Here is a 17950-nt window from a genome sequence, read left to right as displayed (position 1 = left end):
ATAAAAACACACCATTTTTTGGAACTATTTTACCATATCTATCCAAAAATTTTCTGTGTATGTCTATTTAGCAGGTTTGCTGAATTCAGATTTAAATATGTCAAGATCTTTGGCATATTTAGTGCTCAATGGGCGGGGGCAAATGCTTAACAGTCGTTTTTATGCCTCCTTCACGGTGCACTTACCAGGGTATCATGCATGCTTCACTTGTTCTCTCTTTATATATATATATATATATAGTCATCCGCGTACAGTACTGTTTCGTTGTATCGCGACTCATCAGCGCAGCTTGACTAGCACCTTTGTTTAGCTGTGGATCGAACATAAAACACCCGCATTGATTTTCGGTAATTCTAACGACAGGAGCTTGGGTTGATGCTCACAAATGAGCCATCAACTACCTATTTAATAAGCATTTTCCCATTGCTTAACAGTGTTCAGGCTACTACTTTATTTGTAAACACACAGACAGGGAGCTTAGCTTAATCTCTAAATAAGCAGCGGGCGAAATGCATTTGCTACAGTGTTTAACCAAACGCGGAGGGAGGGGCGGCTAAACATATTCATCCACATACAGTATTGTTGTATCATAACTCATCATTTCATTTGGACTAGCACCTTTTCTATCTCTCTTTCTCTCTATATATATATATTTGTAAAACTGGAGAAAGGTGAGAAAGAGAGATCCGAAATTCACATAAGTACATCCATCACGCACACACACACACACGACCAAATATATATATTAAAAAGCTTCTTATATATGATAACGGTTATATAATGTATGTTTCAGTCTCCTTTATTCCAAGTAACGACGCAACTATTCTACTTTTACCTATTTCATATATATTTTCAGATAGAAATTAGAAACAAAAAGGTGCACAAGATTATTAAAATGAATTTAATAGTCTTAAAACACGGTTGAAACGAGCATTACTTGTATAGTATTAAGTTACAAAACAATCAGATCGGACAACTACAAAAAACAGCATAGATAAAAATAAGGTCATCGTAAAAATACTGAGGAATTTCAGTCTTCTGTATTCCAAGTAACGACGCAACTATTCTACCTTTAATATCGCGATTGCGAGGGGTTGGAATATTTAAATACTAAACTCACATATCTAGAACATAGACATTTTAGAAGCCGATTTTGCCACGAGAAAATTTACATAATACCAAATGCTACGCATATATATGATGTGTGAACCATACCTTTTTATCAAATGTAAAAATAAAAACAATATTAAATATAATCCAATAAGATATCTTATCAAATTTTTCGGCGAAGCAAAGTCTGAAGAACAGTTAATATACTATTATCTTGCTTGCATACTATTGTCCCGCAGAACGAAGTGCTTTATCAACGCACATCTACAGATGGTTTATTATTTTTTAAAACACAAATGTAGTAATACTTGAATAACTGTAAAGTAGAACCCCGGGATACGGTAGGCCTAGGATACGCTTTTTTCAGGTTACGATATAGAATATGATGTGTTTCGACTCCTGGTTACGCTATTCAACCCGCGTTATGGAATTATTTTTAATGTTATTTGATTATGTATATGTGTATTATGTACTTTACTGTATTTTGTTACTCATTTTTAGTGCCGTATCTCCGGGTTTTACTGTAATTTGTAAGCTACTAATCAAATTTGTTTTAATTTTATCAAGTGGCAACATAAATAATCTGTGGACTTGTTGCCTCATCCATCTGCCATCCGCAGAACTTTTCCTCTGATGTGCTATGCGCATATATATATATTTAGATATATAATTACGCTGAAAAAACGTAAAGAACGAAGGTACAGAATGAGAAAACAAAGTGCAAAACGAAAATAAAGGTTCAATAAAAATGTAAGACTATTTTGTGTTTTACGTCATCGTAAATTTTTTGTATGTTTATCTCTTTCCAATTCATTTCTTTCCTTTTTTTCTGGATAGACGTGAACTTTTGTGATGTTACGTGACTCGTCATTAGGAGCCGCTAGCGTATTGACTCCTTTATCCTATTCAAAGTTAACCGCCTAAAGAAAGAGAAATTTATAGTCAAATGGCAACGAATCAAAATGGCCTAAGGGTAAATTTCACAGCAGGCATTTGTTTGAAACTGCTTTTTATAAAAGGCAAAAAAATTCAGATTGCTATTAGTTTTGAATAATGAATGCATCTTGGTCATCATTTCTGTATTTCTGCATTATTTGTTCTTTTTATAGAAAACAGCTTTTTGATTTGCTTGCAAATTAGAATTTGCAATGATTAGGGTATGCTTTGCGTGTATTAAAACGGATTATTTGTTATTTCTTGGAAAACATAGAACTTAAATATTCGAACCACGCTAATAAACACATTTACAGAATAAAATCTGCTCATGAATATATAATCTAATTTTACATTCAATATATTAATCTATACAAATACACCTATAGATGTATGCACGTATATGTGTCTGTATTAAAATACCTAACCGATAGAATCTTAAACTGTAGGTTACACAACACTGGAATTAACGGAAAATGGTAATCATAAACAAAGGATAATTATAACGATTAATATCTGTGTATGGATGGATGCCTAACGTATATATCGATGTGTCAGCATATTAAAATGCAAACTGTTCATTTTAACCTACGGATATATTTCAATTATTTTTTGCGCATTAGGAAATTCGTCCCTGGCTTAAAGTGGTTATATTTAAAATTTTTGTTATCTGTTTGCCGATAGTTCAAACGGTAGGCGGTTTTAGTGAAGAATGCTTTGATTTCGATTCGAATTGATGCCACCCAGCTCGTTTTTTTTAATCTATTGAAATCAGTACAGTATATTATGTAAAATTTCTGACGTGGCATTCCGGCTGCCTCCATCTGTCTAGTAATGAATAAAATCGCAACCTTTCAATTGTTCACCTCATACATGGTCTTTTTTTATATTAACATTGATTCGATGCAGACATATATGATAAATACCTGGTTTACTCAAAACTGCGGGGTTTCGAATCCGCCTCCTTATACTATGTGTAGAAGCTTACGAATATTGCCTGGATAAGTAGTCTCATGTAGATTAATATATCCATAAAAATACCACAGCAAAAACTATCATATTAATTTTTCACCAGTCTAATAAACATCCATTGGATATCAGAGGCGCCTATATTATCTCATGTTACATGTTTATGCAGCAAGTTTACTAGATAAACAAATGGTAACTTTCATCTACTTCATAGGTACAGCGATCACATTTACATATAGAAATAAGTAACAAAAAGGTGCACAGCATTACTTAAAATGAATTGAGTATTCTTAAAAAAAAACGGTTCAATAATTACTAATTTCAATGAGAATTCAAGCCGGCCATCTTGTAGTCATTTTGAAGCAGTCTCGTGATATGTTCCAGGGGTTCGAAGAAAATAAACTATTTCATTTAAACTCTACTATGTTTTTGACACAAAAGTTGACGAAATGAGCGATTAACACTGTACTTGCACCTAAGCGAGTTCATGCTGTGAATGTTTTTTTTTTAATTTCTGATTCAAGGATTGTAAATATTAAAAACACTTACGATAATATTAAAAATCAATGTAAAAATAGCTCGCTATATTTCTTATATGTGTGTATATAATATGTTCCATAACGACGTACATGTTGAATAGTGAGATTTATATTTTATCTGTATATTCATGTACATGTAAATGCGTGTATGTATATACGTCGTATTATTTAGCTGATGGTCTAATGTGTATATTTTAACATTTATGCAACAGATCTTACAGAAAACGATTGACGTGTAGGTATCGAAATAGTTGTAGACAAAAAAGTTCTTTTATAAGCTGTAAATAACACAACATATACCTGAATTGCATTTATTTTCAAGATTCCTGCCGGCATCTTCAGAGATTACTACGTCTTCACATCTTTGCTTCCTGAGAAAACGCCGCTCCCTGCGCCATGGAGATACCAACCTCCCCTTGGGTCGTCCGTTCTCTCTGATCGCCAGCTAACGACTCTATAATCTCTCCAAATCTACATCATATCATGTGTCTAAGACTCTAAGAGCTGGCGTAACATAAATCTGATTGTTTGTTTATCCAAACCAAAAATTATGTTTTCCTGTATTTTCTAAATTCATATTCTTTTTGTAGTTGTTTATTATTAAGTTGTCAATCGCTTTTTCCAAGTCAGGAAATGTGTATTTTTCTAATCATAATAATCGATCCAGTGACCTGCCCACACTCAAATCAATCGCCTACTACTACTACTACTACTACTACTACTAATAATAATAATAATAATAATAAAGTTGACCCTTGGCCCGACCTGCCACAGTTAACACAGATATTACATTATGATTATAGTCAAAGTTTCACAATATTACAAGTGATGAAATCATGAACCACTAGATTGTGAAGTCGGCTGTGCAGCTTGGTAAACAAGCAATAATGATTTATCGTATTATTGATTGTACTATTTGAATTATCTCAAACAATGCGTACATGTCCTGTGTCTGTATCGCCATACTCAAGCTAGACATCCACTCATTAATAACATAATCAGAACAAACAGACACATAAAATACATTTTCCATGTCAAAGAACAGTCATTGTTGAGAGTTACATAATATATGATTCTCGGCTTTGCAGACATATTCACATGAAAGGTGTGCATAAGAAGACAACCCGAAATAATAACCTAGTCTGAAATTAAGCGTATCCTTGTATTCGAATTAAATATATAAATTTTACAATAGAAAAATGCGAGCATGAAAAGTTATTTGATAAAGTTTAAGCATAAAAAAGTATAGGACTAGATGTTAAAACTGTGAACGAAAAATACAAGATATTCTAGTAAAATAAATTTGTAACTTAAAATATTGCAGCATTAAGTATTGATTCTATAATGTTACAAATTGAATAAAAACATCTTAAACTGCAATATTTTAAGTTATAAATTTATTTGAAATTCATTAAAATTTATTGTCCTTTTCATTTCCAGTTTTAACAACTAGTCCTTTATATTTCCATGTTTAAGCTTAACCATATTACTTTGCATGCTCGCATTTTCTACTGTAATCCATGATTTTTCCAGGCTCCCATTAAATTCACTTGATCCTTGTTTAATTTCAGTCTTATCTTTTTCAACAATAAACACATGTAATTACACTTTGCGGCACTCGTCTGCTTTCAATGAAATCCCCACAATTATCCCCTTTCATGCTCCCATTCTCTCTTTTTCACCCTTATTCTCTTTTCGCTGAAGCGATGTGTTTGCTATTGAAGCCAGTCATAAAAAAACGTCGCTCACCTCCTTACATGTTTTAAATGATTTTGAACACCAGAAAATTCATCATAACTTTTGTTTTACTGAAGGAAAATTTAAATTTTTGTTCTCAATATAGCTGAGAAGGTGATCTATATACTGTAATAATTGTTTGCAACTTGGTTGAAAAATGAGTGAGCGGTGAAGCTGTAAAGCCCTTCCATATTACTAAAACTACCACTTAACCATACGCCGTGTTTGAATGATACGGAGATAAAGAGATGTAGAGAAAATATTTTATGTCGCTAAAAGTGGTATTTCGAGCCATTTTGACTGCTTTTGATAAAAAAACCCAGAATGTTACATTTCCTTCTTTGTCTAGTTGTAACTTCATAAAAAAAAAATTAGAAAAACTGTAGTGAGTAGTCATTGAGAATTTTTGAAACGAACGGACGAACAGACAAGGATGAATTCTAAGGTCCAAATCCTAGTAAGTCGATGGACAAATAACTATCAATGAATTGACGCAGCCGTATAAATAACCGATGAAAATAATGTTTACATATAAGGATGGGTGATATAATTAAACATACGAAAAAATCATGACAATGACTGTCGAGATAATAGAAGACATTTTGTTCGTAGGTCAATTTATATTAATACATAGTGTAAATCCACTACATGAAGCAATTTCTCCTGAATGTCGTATGTGTCTAGAGTTGAGTTCATAAACTTAGTTTATAATTTACAAGTTTTAAGAATCTTTACTTGATGATATCTGCGTGAGATCTTGCAGACAATTGAATTTTCGATCTCTATTACCAAGTTGATTTTAGTAAGTCTTCTTCACTCAAAAGATAGAAATCTTTTGTGGAAATATGAGATCTGTTTTCTTCTTGCTGTCATTGTTATGAATTGAGACGGGTAATCCGTTTCATATTGTATGTTAGCTGATATTTAAGATCAACATTTTATAAATATAAATATCTAAGTTTCATGGATTCATGACCTTATTTTGGTTCAACTCTAAGTTCAGGAATTTTTGTGAAGCTTCTCCGGCGTCTAACTACTGAGATGAGGGTCGCCAGTTGTCATAAAGAACCCACTATTCATCGCAAGGCATTGATTGAGAAACGGATCGTTCTTGTCGCCTAAAAAAGGAAGACTAAACTTCATAACGGTGTTTCCTTTGGTTGTCGTTCAATTCCTGAGACGCCAATTTATCAAGTTTTTTTTTTGGTTATACCAATCTCTCACGGGTAGTTTGAATCCGTCTTCTTTCGTCTAATTCAGAAGCAAATTTTTGAACAGTTGTGCATGAATTAGCTTTGATTAAGGCTCTTAATTGATAGTTGTCAATATCCAATTGTCGAATATTATGCTCATCATCTTGAAGATTCTCGTCGCCACCAGGAACATTCAGAACCCACCATCGTGCTGTGCGTTCAGTAGTGGTTCCTGGCATAAATATATTTATTATAAGTGCTTAATACAATGGTAATATTAGCATTACGTCATGGTATAAATATCTTAATACACCTTTACAAGAACATAAATATGCTCAATTGCGCTGTAAACTGTTTACCGCTTAATATACTTTAAACGATTCATTGCACTAGCACTTTTCTATTCAACATTAAAGTTAACATTGACGTCGAAGTAAGATCTACGCGAAATTTCTTATAGTATATAGAGTGGTCTGACTTTTCATGGCAACGTTTCTTTTGTTTGTCGTTCAATTCGAGCGACTCCCAAGCATCAAGCGTTTTTTTTTTTTTTTTTTTTTTGTAATTCCAATCACTCTATAATAGTTTGAAATCGTCGTTTAGGTTAACATTAAAGTTAATATTGACGACACGAAACTGCTTCTAGTAACAGGAATTTTATCATAACGTCCAATGAATTTTATCCCATTTCACAGGGAGAAGTTAAAAAAACAAAATAATTCCACGATAAACGCATTTTTTAATACATGTGAAGGTAAATAAGAAAAGAAAGGTATAGTCAGTTTTATTTTAACCAATAAGAGTGTCTGCCGTATTAGTCCCTTTTGCGGTACTCAAAGAACTCCATTAAGAATATTGTAAGGGATAGTAGGGGTAAGAATATAGGTGTAGTCAGGGCTTACTGGGTGTCAAAGAACTTAAATAAAACACGTCAACACTTAATCTTTTTAAAAAAGGGTGTATGTAAATTACCTCCCTTGCGCCATTAATTTAAATGTTCTTATTCGAGAAAGTTTCAAGCCTCTTGATTCTGTAATCCAAGAAAATAATCCAAATCTTCTGTGGTGTAGTGTATTTCTAAAGAAGATGTCTTGGTTCCTTTTGGACTTGTGAATTCTAACGCCTTACTGTAGTTTGTGTTCTTTTTTACAAGACCAATTCCCGCCCTTAAAATAGTTCTTTCTTCCTCGGTGAAGAGGTCGTTTTAATTTCGCTTACAACTCTGATTTTTTAAACAGTTTTTTTTTCTGACTAATTCTGTGTCGTCTTCCTTGACCAATCTCGATTGAAGAAAAAGAAACCAAACCGCTGGTTTCTTTTTTTTAGACTTGCGATTTTTAATTTCTATTCTCTTTTCAAGCGTAGCGAGCCGACTTCTTTTTCGTGTTCAGAACTTCCAACAAAATGGCGAACACATCTCGTTTTAGCAATCGAAAGACACACATTCAACACTTGATATAACAAGGCGTAGCAGCATGAGATACACCAGGAAAAGGGAGGTAAAGAAGTAGAGGGAGAGAGAAGTAAATACAGAAGGTGGAAAATAAAAGAGTAGGTCGAACATTTCTTGGTCAGACGACATTGCGATTAAAAAAACTTTCCAGTTTATTTGTTCACCGTTCATGCATGTGTCCATCTTTATCACTTATGGCACGTATGTTGTACCTAGTCTGCACCTAGTCAGTTACATCACACACTGCTATCTTGAATTCATCTGCCACGTCTTTCAATATTATCGTAAGGAACTTTCGTTTTTCACTATTTCTCACGCGTTTCTACTTACTTCTTTCTATTTTCCTACAAGTTTCTTCTTGCAATAATGATATTCGACAAACAAGAGATAATTTAAAAGATAAGCAGAAAAAAAGATTGAAGATGTAATGAATTGTTATGTCTCCATCTCTCACTTTCTTTCTATTTGGTTAGCTGGGTTTTTATATTATTATTATACCCATGACCTGTTAGGTCAGTAGGTTATATCAGCTATGCGATTAATGTATGAGCGTGGCATTTGTGACGTAAAGATAATAGGTTTTGTGACATAACAGAAACATTTCTATGAAATGAGTTATTTTGTTTATAATTGTTTATTTTTGAAAAAAAAGCCATTGAATTACAAGTGGTTTGTCATGCTTATAGGTAAATGTGCACTGAACAAATACCATAATACTTAAAGTCAAATTCGAAATGTGATATATCTTTTAATTTAAACACGAAAAAAAAACACAATTGGGACGCAGAATACGTACACAGTAAAACAATACGTTTATTGTCGCGTAAATCGCCGTTGCAAAATGCTCTTTGATTGTCAACAGGGTTTAAGTAGATTTATTTGTAAGAAAATTGCGTTATAACAACTTAAAGGTAATACGGAAATGAACGATGAAAAAAAGCAGAAAATATTTACAATCGTCTATTTGGATAATTTAAACGCGAAAAAAACATTGGGACGCTGAAAACGTACACAGGAAAACAGTAAATTGTATTTTTGCGTTGATTATTTAGTATAATGTGTATCGTAAATCAAATAAGAGACGTGTAACATTTAATGCTTTAAAGCCAAATAACAACGCGAATTATTTTTAACCTTTATAAAATAAACGAATGTTAACTTTTTAAAGAGAGAGATATATTTCGGAGATATATACTCTTTTTCAAGCTGTATATATATATATTTTTTCCTCTGATTCTTCGTCATGATGTTTAATGGAAGAATTTTAAGTTAAGTCCACTTGATGTTCGCTGTGGTTTTACTGTGGCCGGAAAATTACGCGTGGTCGCGCGTGGCTTGAAAGTCTGGGTAGGTTTATCCATTAAAGGCGTTGAGTGAAATTTGAAAATCAAATAAGAGACGTGTTACATTAAACACTTAAAAACCAAATAATAACGTTAATTTGTTAACCTTTATAAAATAAACGAATGTTTATTTTTAAAGAGTGGGGTATATTTCGAAGATATACACTCCTTTTTCAATATGTATATATATATATATATATATATATATATATATATATATATATTCCTCTAAAATGTAACACGTCTCTTATTTGATTTCAAATTTCATTCAACGCCTTTAATCGATAAACCTACCCAGACTTTCAAATCACGCGCAACCAGGCGTAATTATCCGGCTACAGCAAAGACCATAAACATCATGACGAAGAATAAGAGCAATATATATATATATATATATATATACAGATTGAAAAGGAGTGTATATCTCAGAAATATATCTCTCTTTAAAAATAAACATTCGTTTATTTTATAAATGTTTAACATTTTTTTAAATCGCATTGTTATTTGGCTTTAAAGTGTTAAATGTAACACGTCTTTTATTTGATTTTCAAATTTCACTCAACTCCTTTAATGGATAAGCCTACCCAGACTTTCAAATCACGCGCGACCAGGCGTAATTATTCGGCTACAGTAAAACCACAGCTTACATTAAGTGGACTTACTTAATATTCTTCCATTAAACATCATGACGAAGAATAAGAGGGGGAATATATATATATATATATATATATATATATATACGAGGGTAAATCAAAAAGTTCTTAGACAAATTGAAGAAAAACTCTATTTATGGAAGTTGAAAACTTTATTTTTCTTCATACGATCCGCCTAACTCAATACACTTCTGTAAGCGATGTTTCCATCGATAAATTCCTTCTTCATAAAATTCTGGAACTTGTCTAGTGAACCAGGTCACAACCTCTTTGTTTGCTTCATTTATGGATTGAAATCTTATTCCTTTCAAATGTTCCTTCAGTTTTGGAAATAGGAAGAAATCACTAGGCGCTAAATCAGGAGTATAGGGAGGGTGAGAAAGGATTTCCCAGCGAAACTCGCGTAAAATTGTTCTTACAGTCTTGGCCGTGTGTGCTGGAGCCTTGTCATGATGGAACAGAATTTGACGATGGAGCTTTCCTTGTCGTTTCTTAGCCAATGAAGTCTTCAGCTTTCTCCAAACTCCTTCGTAATAGCTAGCGGTGATAGTTTTCTGTCCTTCAAGAAAATCTAATAAAACGATTTCATCTTTATCCCAAAAAACAGTTGCCATTATTTTTTGAGCTGACCTTTCTGCTTTGAACTTGATAGGGCCTGCTGATCCTCTTGGTAACCATTGTTTAGACTGAACTTTGCTTTCAGGATCGTACAGGTAAATCCATGTTTCATCACCGGTTATGACCCATTCAAAAATGTTTGCCTCATTTGCTTCAATTGTAGTCAGAAGGGCCAATGAAAGATCTGATCTCAGATTCAACTGATTCTGCTGCAACACTTTAGGCACCCAACGAGCAGAAAGCTTACTCAGACCAAGATCTTCTTTCAGAATTGAAAAGGTTGACCCAAATGAAATGTCAAGCTCCTTAGCAATCTCATTCACTGTTATTCTCCGATCTTCTTCAACAAGATTCCTGACAAGCTCGATGTTTTAAGCATTTTTTGATGTTGAAGGCCTACCTTCTCTTCGGTCATCTTGAAGATCATTCCTACCATCCTTGAATCGTCTGATCCAACGATAAACAACAACTCTAAAAGGTGACGAGTCTCCATAAACATTTTGTAGAGCTTTAATGATTTCCGTCGGTTTCCATTCCAGTTTTGTTAGAAATTTAATGTTTGCACGAATTTCAAATTGGCTCATTTTGGACTGTCAAAAAGTTAATATTATAAAATATTATCTGAAAAAAAAGAATAAAAGATGTAGAATGCTGTAACTTGTCAAATTTGTTGTTAAGTAATCAGTAGTGCAATTAAACCTTGTTTTGTTGCTCTATTTTCATTTAGATTGAATTTATATAACTTTTCTTAAAACTTTTTGATTTACCCTCCTATATATATATATATATATATATATATATATATATACAGATTGAAAAAGGAGTGTATATCTCCGAAATATCTCTCTCTTTAAAAATAACCGTTCGTTTATTTTATAAAGGCAAAAAAAATTCGCATTAATATTTGGCTTTAAAGTGTTAAATGCAACACGTCTCTTATTGACTTTTCAAATTTCACTCAACGCCTTTAATGGATAAACCTACCCCGACTTCCAATTCACGCACGACCCCGCGTAATTATCCGTCTACAGTAAAACCACAGCTAACATCAAGTGGACTTAACTTAAAACTCTTCTATTAAACATCACGACGAAGAATAAGAGGAAAACTATATATACAGATTAAAAAAAGAGAGTATATCTCCGAAATATATATATCTCTCTTTAAAAATAAACATTCGTTTATTTTATAAAGGTTAAAAAAATTCGCGTTGTAATTTGGCTTTAAAGTGTTAAATGTAACACGTCTCGTATTTGATTTTCAAATTTCACTCAACACCTTTAATGGATAAACCTCTCCAGACTTAATATATATCATATATATGAAACAGGTCGATGATTATACGTGTTTTTTGTAATCACGCTTTGCATTTGCTTCCCATATCTTGAAGTTATTTATGCACTAAATTTAAGATATTCGCTTTTCTGAGGTCGTCCGTTTGATCGAACGCAACCTGTCCAGCGATTTGTGTGTATTTGTTTACACTGTTATAGGTTTATGTTTATGTACTCATGCTCAACCGGAAGTCGTAAACCTGATGTTGGGTTACATCATCCCTTAAAAGGTCATTAGAGTTTTATAATTATATAGATTTTTATATTATTTTTTCGAAAAATTATTAAACAGTTATCAAACGTTTCCTTTCTCTATGAGAATACGTGGTTCGTATTAGACTAATTAATAATTTTACATAATAGAATGTACAAAGAAAATATGGTTTTATGAGAGATATTATGTACTGTTTAGTTAATGCTTACTATAACGTATAAATTCATATCAGAATATTCAATGAAATAATCGTTGGAAGACAAGTTAAAGGAAGAGGTACGGCTAATATTACAAAACAAAATAAATTTTTAATAATTCCCTAACTGTAAACACACCCTGACTAAAAATGAAAATACGGCAACGGTTCCTTGGAAACAAATTATATCGTTTTACATTATGTATCTTTCTACATTTATATATATATATATATATATATATATATATATATATATATATACATATATATATACACATATATAAATATATAGAGAGAGAGACAGAGAGACAGAGAGAGAGAGAGAGCGAGAGAGAGACAGAGAGAGAAATAAAAATAAAAAGGAACAAACCTTGTTATGTGTTCATGAACGTTTCGTCTTTATTTCAGGACTTCCTCCGGATGAATGAGATTAAAAAACAAAAAGACACTAGTACAAAATATTTGAAAATGTTTCCTTTGCAAAATGTGACGTTCTTCTATTTCAGAAAACAAAAAAAGACGTTGGAAATTTATAAAAAGAGGGAGGCTTGCGCTGTTAAAGAGAGGGAAATTTTTAATAACGTCATATAGTCGTTTATATGTTTTTTAAAGATAGGATCGCAGTTAATATTCTTTCTGAAAAGAATATATCTGTTAAAATTCAAATATAGGTTTATATCAGAAATGAAATGAGTGTGTTTTTGTTATGTAATTTTTTTTATTGAGATTATATGTATTATTAGAGGGGGAGATTTTATGTGGTGAGAAGGGTAACCGATGTCTACAATTAAATTTTGTTCTTCTAATAAAACTTTATTTATTAATGGTGGTACATTATAGAACCATGCACGTTGTTTAATTGTGCTTGACTTTTCGATAAGCGCAGATTCAATAATTCTCCGGCGCGGATAATTGAAATAAATTTAACTATTTTTGCTTGTTTAAAGTCAAAGGTGTGACTATGCTGCAATGAATGAGAAATAATTCACTTAGATAATTTTGTTTTTGTTCATATCTCTTTTACGTTCACTGAGCCTTTTTTCTAGCTTACGCTGGGTTTCACCAACGTATCTATGATAGCAATTTTTTCAAGCAGTATTGTATATACCTCCATTCGAAACTGGTTTGTTTTGTAGATGTTTCGTAGTTTTTAATATATCTCTTATAGTTTGTGTTGTGGTTTGTATGATTGGAATTCCTTGTTTGTTTAGTGTGTTACAAATTATTGTGTTATTGGTGTGTGTGGGTGAAAGATGATGTATGTTTATGCGAGAAAGGTCTGGTGTATATGGTTTTTGATTATTTATTCTGGAAAATATTTGTGTTGATATTCGCTTAGCATTCAATATGAAATATGTCGGCTATTGCAAGGTTTTCTAAATGTTCGTGAGTTATTTGAATTCTTTGTCCAGATATTCAGGAGTGCATATCCTGAATACGCGCAAAAAGAAAACAATTATCATACTTATTATGGGAGGAAGTCTTGAAATAAAAACGGAACATTGATGAACACATTACACGGCTTGTTCCTTTATATTTCTCTATTTTGTCGGAATACTATTTTCATTATTTTCCCCATATATATATATATATATATATATATATATATATATATATATATATATATGTATATTTACACCAGTGTGTGAGCAGGGCCATTACTGCTAGCTTTCGAAGCACAAATTGAATATCTCAGCAAGTATAGACACATTAATGAGACATGGCATTGTAAACGCCTATACACTGGGGGGCAAAAAGTTTACAGACCTATTTTTCCCCGATTTTATTATTACTTTTACTTTATTTTTAGTTTAACCTCTTTCATTATTTGCTACTTGCTATTCTGTATATTTTCATTACTACATTTTACGAAAAAAAACAGAATTGTATTATGGTTAAACATTTTTATCTTTTCATGTGAGGCAAAATTTACGTAGTTAACCTTAATTTATTAATAATAAAGGAAAGATGTTGATAGATAGTAAGAAGTGTTAAATTGTCAAATTGCTTGCTGCAAATATGTCTACATAAGAAATTTCAAAAATTTTGAAGCGAGATCATCGACTTGTGAATCCTTTCGTCATTGACGGAAATTGTGGAAGAAAAAAGCACAAAAGTGCAGACCAAAGTTCAAGTCACCACGAGATGTGAGAAAAATCAAGAAAAGTGTGTAAGCAAGGCCACTCATCACAAGCAAAGCTAATTTAGACCATGCAGCAGAGTCTGTCATCTTTAAAAGGACCCGAAATCGGATTTTGAAATAAATAGCGGATCGGAGAATACCGAAAACATGTTCTCCTTTTAGTGATATCAACTATTAGAAGACACTAGCATGGGTAAATAAATATTTGAAAACCAATTTTCAAATTGTTCTCTGGACTGACGAGGCAAGCGCAACGCTCAATTGGACAAAGAGATTGTCTCTTAAAACGAATAACACACGATTGTGATTCAAACATCAACAGGGAGGAGGGGGACTAATGATTTGGGTTGAGATTATTTGTAATGGGATTCTTGGCCCCATTTCTTTCCCTGAAGGTGTCAAAATGAATTATGTGAACTATTGCAAGTTTTGGAACAGATTTTATTACTCTGGTTGAAATCACAAAATGATGCCGTCAATTAGAAGCAATTCCCTCTTCATGCTTCTCGGTTAACAAAACTTGGTTTTCAGCTCAGGGAATCTCTGGTGAACGTCCGATGGATTGACCACCTCAAAGCCCGGGTTTGAATTCAATAAAGAACCTCTGGTCGATTCTGAAGAGGAAGGTTTACGAAAACAGGCATCGATTCAGCAGTAAAAAAGACTTTGGAAGAGTAATAAGAAGTATCTTCTGATATCACACTTAAACAAGTGCACAAATTAATAACAGCCTGTTGATAGGAAGCTGGTGGACTTGATTAAAAATGGAGGAAGAGCATAAAGGGTTAAATTTAAAAAATTGTATTCTTTTGTTAATTGTTATTTTAGAAATAACTATTGTTTTCTTGTTATATATTGTCAATATATACTATACTATAATAATAATAATAATAATAATAATAATAATAATAATAATAATAATAATAACACAAAGTTTCAAATTAAAGTATGTTTAAAAATGTTATTATTTTAAATAAATTAGTCTTGCAAACACTTATGACCCATATTTTTGCCTGAAATATTTTTAAAGTTCATATTTTTCCCAAAAATATGATTATGTTGTTTCCATTTTTAGGAATTTAATTTATATATTTGCATATCGAATAAAGAGTAACACACCTTTTATATTGGAAAATATTGAAACATACATTTACCAGTATATGTTTTGCAAACTGTTTTGATCTCCACAGTATATATATCTCTCTCTATATATATGACAATTTAAGCTCAATTTAATGTAACTGTTTAAAAATCTATACCTCATTTGATTCGCCTTTTATTCCTCTGTCATCTGACCTGTTCATATTTGACTTTTAATTGAAATATTGTAGTGTTCACGCCAATTTAAAAAATAACTTCAAATTGAGGAGGCTAAAAAGAACGTCCTCAGCAACAAATTCGCTTAAAACCAACTTAAATTATCGCCGCTAAATCAGTTTTAAATATACACCAACAGACAACAAACCATCTCTAATCGTAATTGTTGTTGTGTCAGGTTATAGAACGTAAAATTTAGTCCATATGCTACGATTTTCTCTTAGTGATCGTCAGGAGCTAATTAATCTCCACCTTTCTGAAATTTCGCTTAAATTTGCAATTTTTGAAAAAATTACAAGTGCGAATTTTCTTTTTGTCGCATGTATATATATATATATATATATATATATATATATATATATATATATATATATATATATATATATATTATTATTATATTTATAAAATATATGCATATTTCATCCAACTATTTATAAAATATTTTACCCAGCAGAAAAGTTATCCATAAACACGTGTTTCTGGGTACCAATCCTCTTTGTCATGTCTAAATTTTTGACAAGAATTAAACTCGTAACACTTGGCTCCTTAGCCTGATGTTTTACCACCAGACCACGATACCTCGTCAAATATTATGCACGACTTTTTAGCTTTTAAATGTTAAACCTATTATATATTTATTTATGTTTCATTAGCGATTCTCTGGTATTTTATCGATACGCTCGCCTGGGCGTGGAGGGAGTTACCTGCCCTTTATTTTATTTAGTCGCATCTTTTATTTGTTACCATAATTAATCTTATTTATTGAATATTTGATTATTTGATTCAGATGATTATTAAATATTGTTTGATGTCATTCATGAACACGTGTTTCTGGGTATCAACCGATTTAGCATGGCTAAACTTTTGAGGAGAATCGGAATCATAACAGCTCCATCGGCCTGATGTTTTTCCACCAAGCCACTCTACCTGGTCAAATTTTCTGCAGAATTTTATCGTTATAAATGTAAGATCTATTATATATGAATTTAGTTTTTTTACTGCCGACACTGGGATATTTATTTGTTTCGCTCATATATATTTTATATAATACATACATAACGTTTATATATTATTATATATATTATATACAATACATATATTATATATATGCATTCATATATTCATATATATATATAGAGAGAGAGAGATAGATAGATATAGATAGATATATTACATAGATTATATATTTAATACATAATAATATCGGATTTCGTGTTGTTTCCTTATGGATTAATGTTGGATTTCTTCATAGTCCACTTAGTGATATAAATGTATGAGTCGTCTTTGTATATCAATTAATTTAATTCAAATTTCATTCATTCAAATTAAGTCAGCAGAATATTAGGCGTTTTAATTAAAAAAAAACAAACTTAAGCACATTTTGCTTCGAAAATATTATTAAATCTTACAAAAAATGTAACTAAATTTTTTGCTTGTATATATATATATATATATATATATATATTGATTAAAGAAAGTTTTCGTCTTATAATTAGTTTCACTATGAAAATATACATATTCCATCTACTTCATAACATTAAAATTATAATGAAACATCTCGTACACTTTTTAAGTGTATTACTGTCTATAACATACTGAATATTTTCGATAATTACTCTCAACAATATATAATTACTTTTCGCAAGCGAAAAACGTAACATAAATTTAAAAAAAAATACCGTAAATTACAAATTTTTCTTACTAACTTTTTCAAATGAGTTATTTGTATAATCTCACATTTACTGATAAAAACGTGGTATATTTCTTTTAAAAAGTCGACTTGCTGGTAAACAGTTTCTGGTACACTTCCCAAACAATATATTATGAAAAGAATGATAAGTTAATTATTAAAATTTCATCTAAATTAGAACTTCCTAAAATTGACTCTCTTGGTTAAAACATCCTTCTGACTTTAATGTTGATAATGACTGTATTCTTATTGTTTGAATATTTGATATTTTTTTCGCAATCTCAAGTAAGTTATTTACGAATAGAAATCGTATTTTTAAAGAATATCTACAGAATTAAAGATCAACAATGTCCTGAATCTCAGGAAACTCTAAATTTAAGTTTTCTTCCTTGAATCTAAAAGGATTAATACATTCTCGGGCTTTTATATATTTTTTATGAGACAATATATCTTAAAAATATATTTCTAATTTTTAGTCGCGTGCAAGCGACTCTATAAGTCGGTCGGT

The sequence above is a fragment of the Euprymna scolopes genome, chromosome 4 (genome assembly GCF_053919585.1).
Source record: "Euprymna scolopes isolate OS-2025 chromosome 4, ASM5391958v1, whole genome shotgun sequence".
Lineage (NCBI taxonomy): Eukaryota > Metazoa > Mollusca > Cephalopoda > Sepiida > Sepiolidae > Euprymna > Euprymna scolopes.
This window is presented reverse-complemented; position numbering follows the sequence as displayed.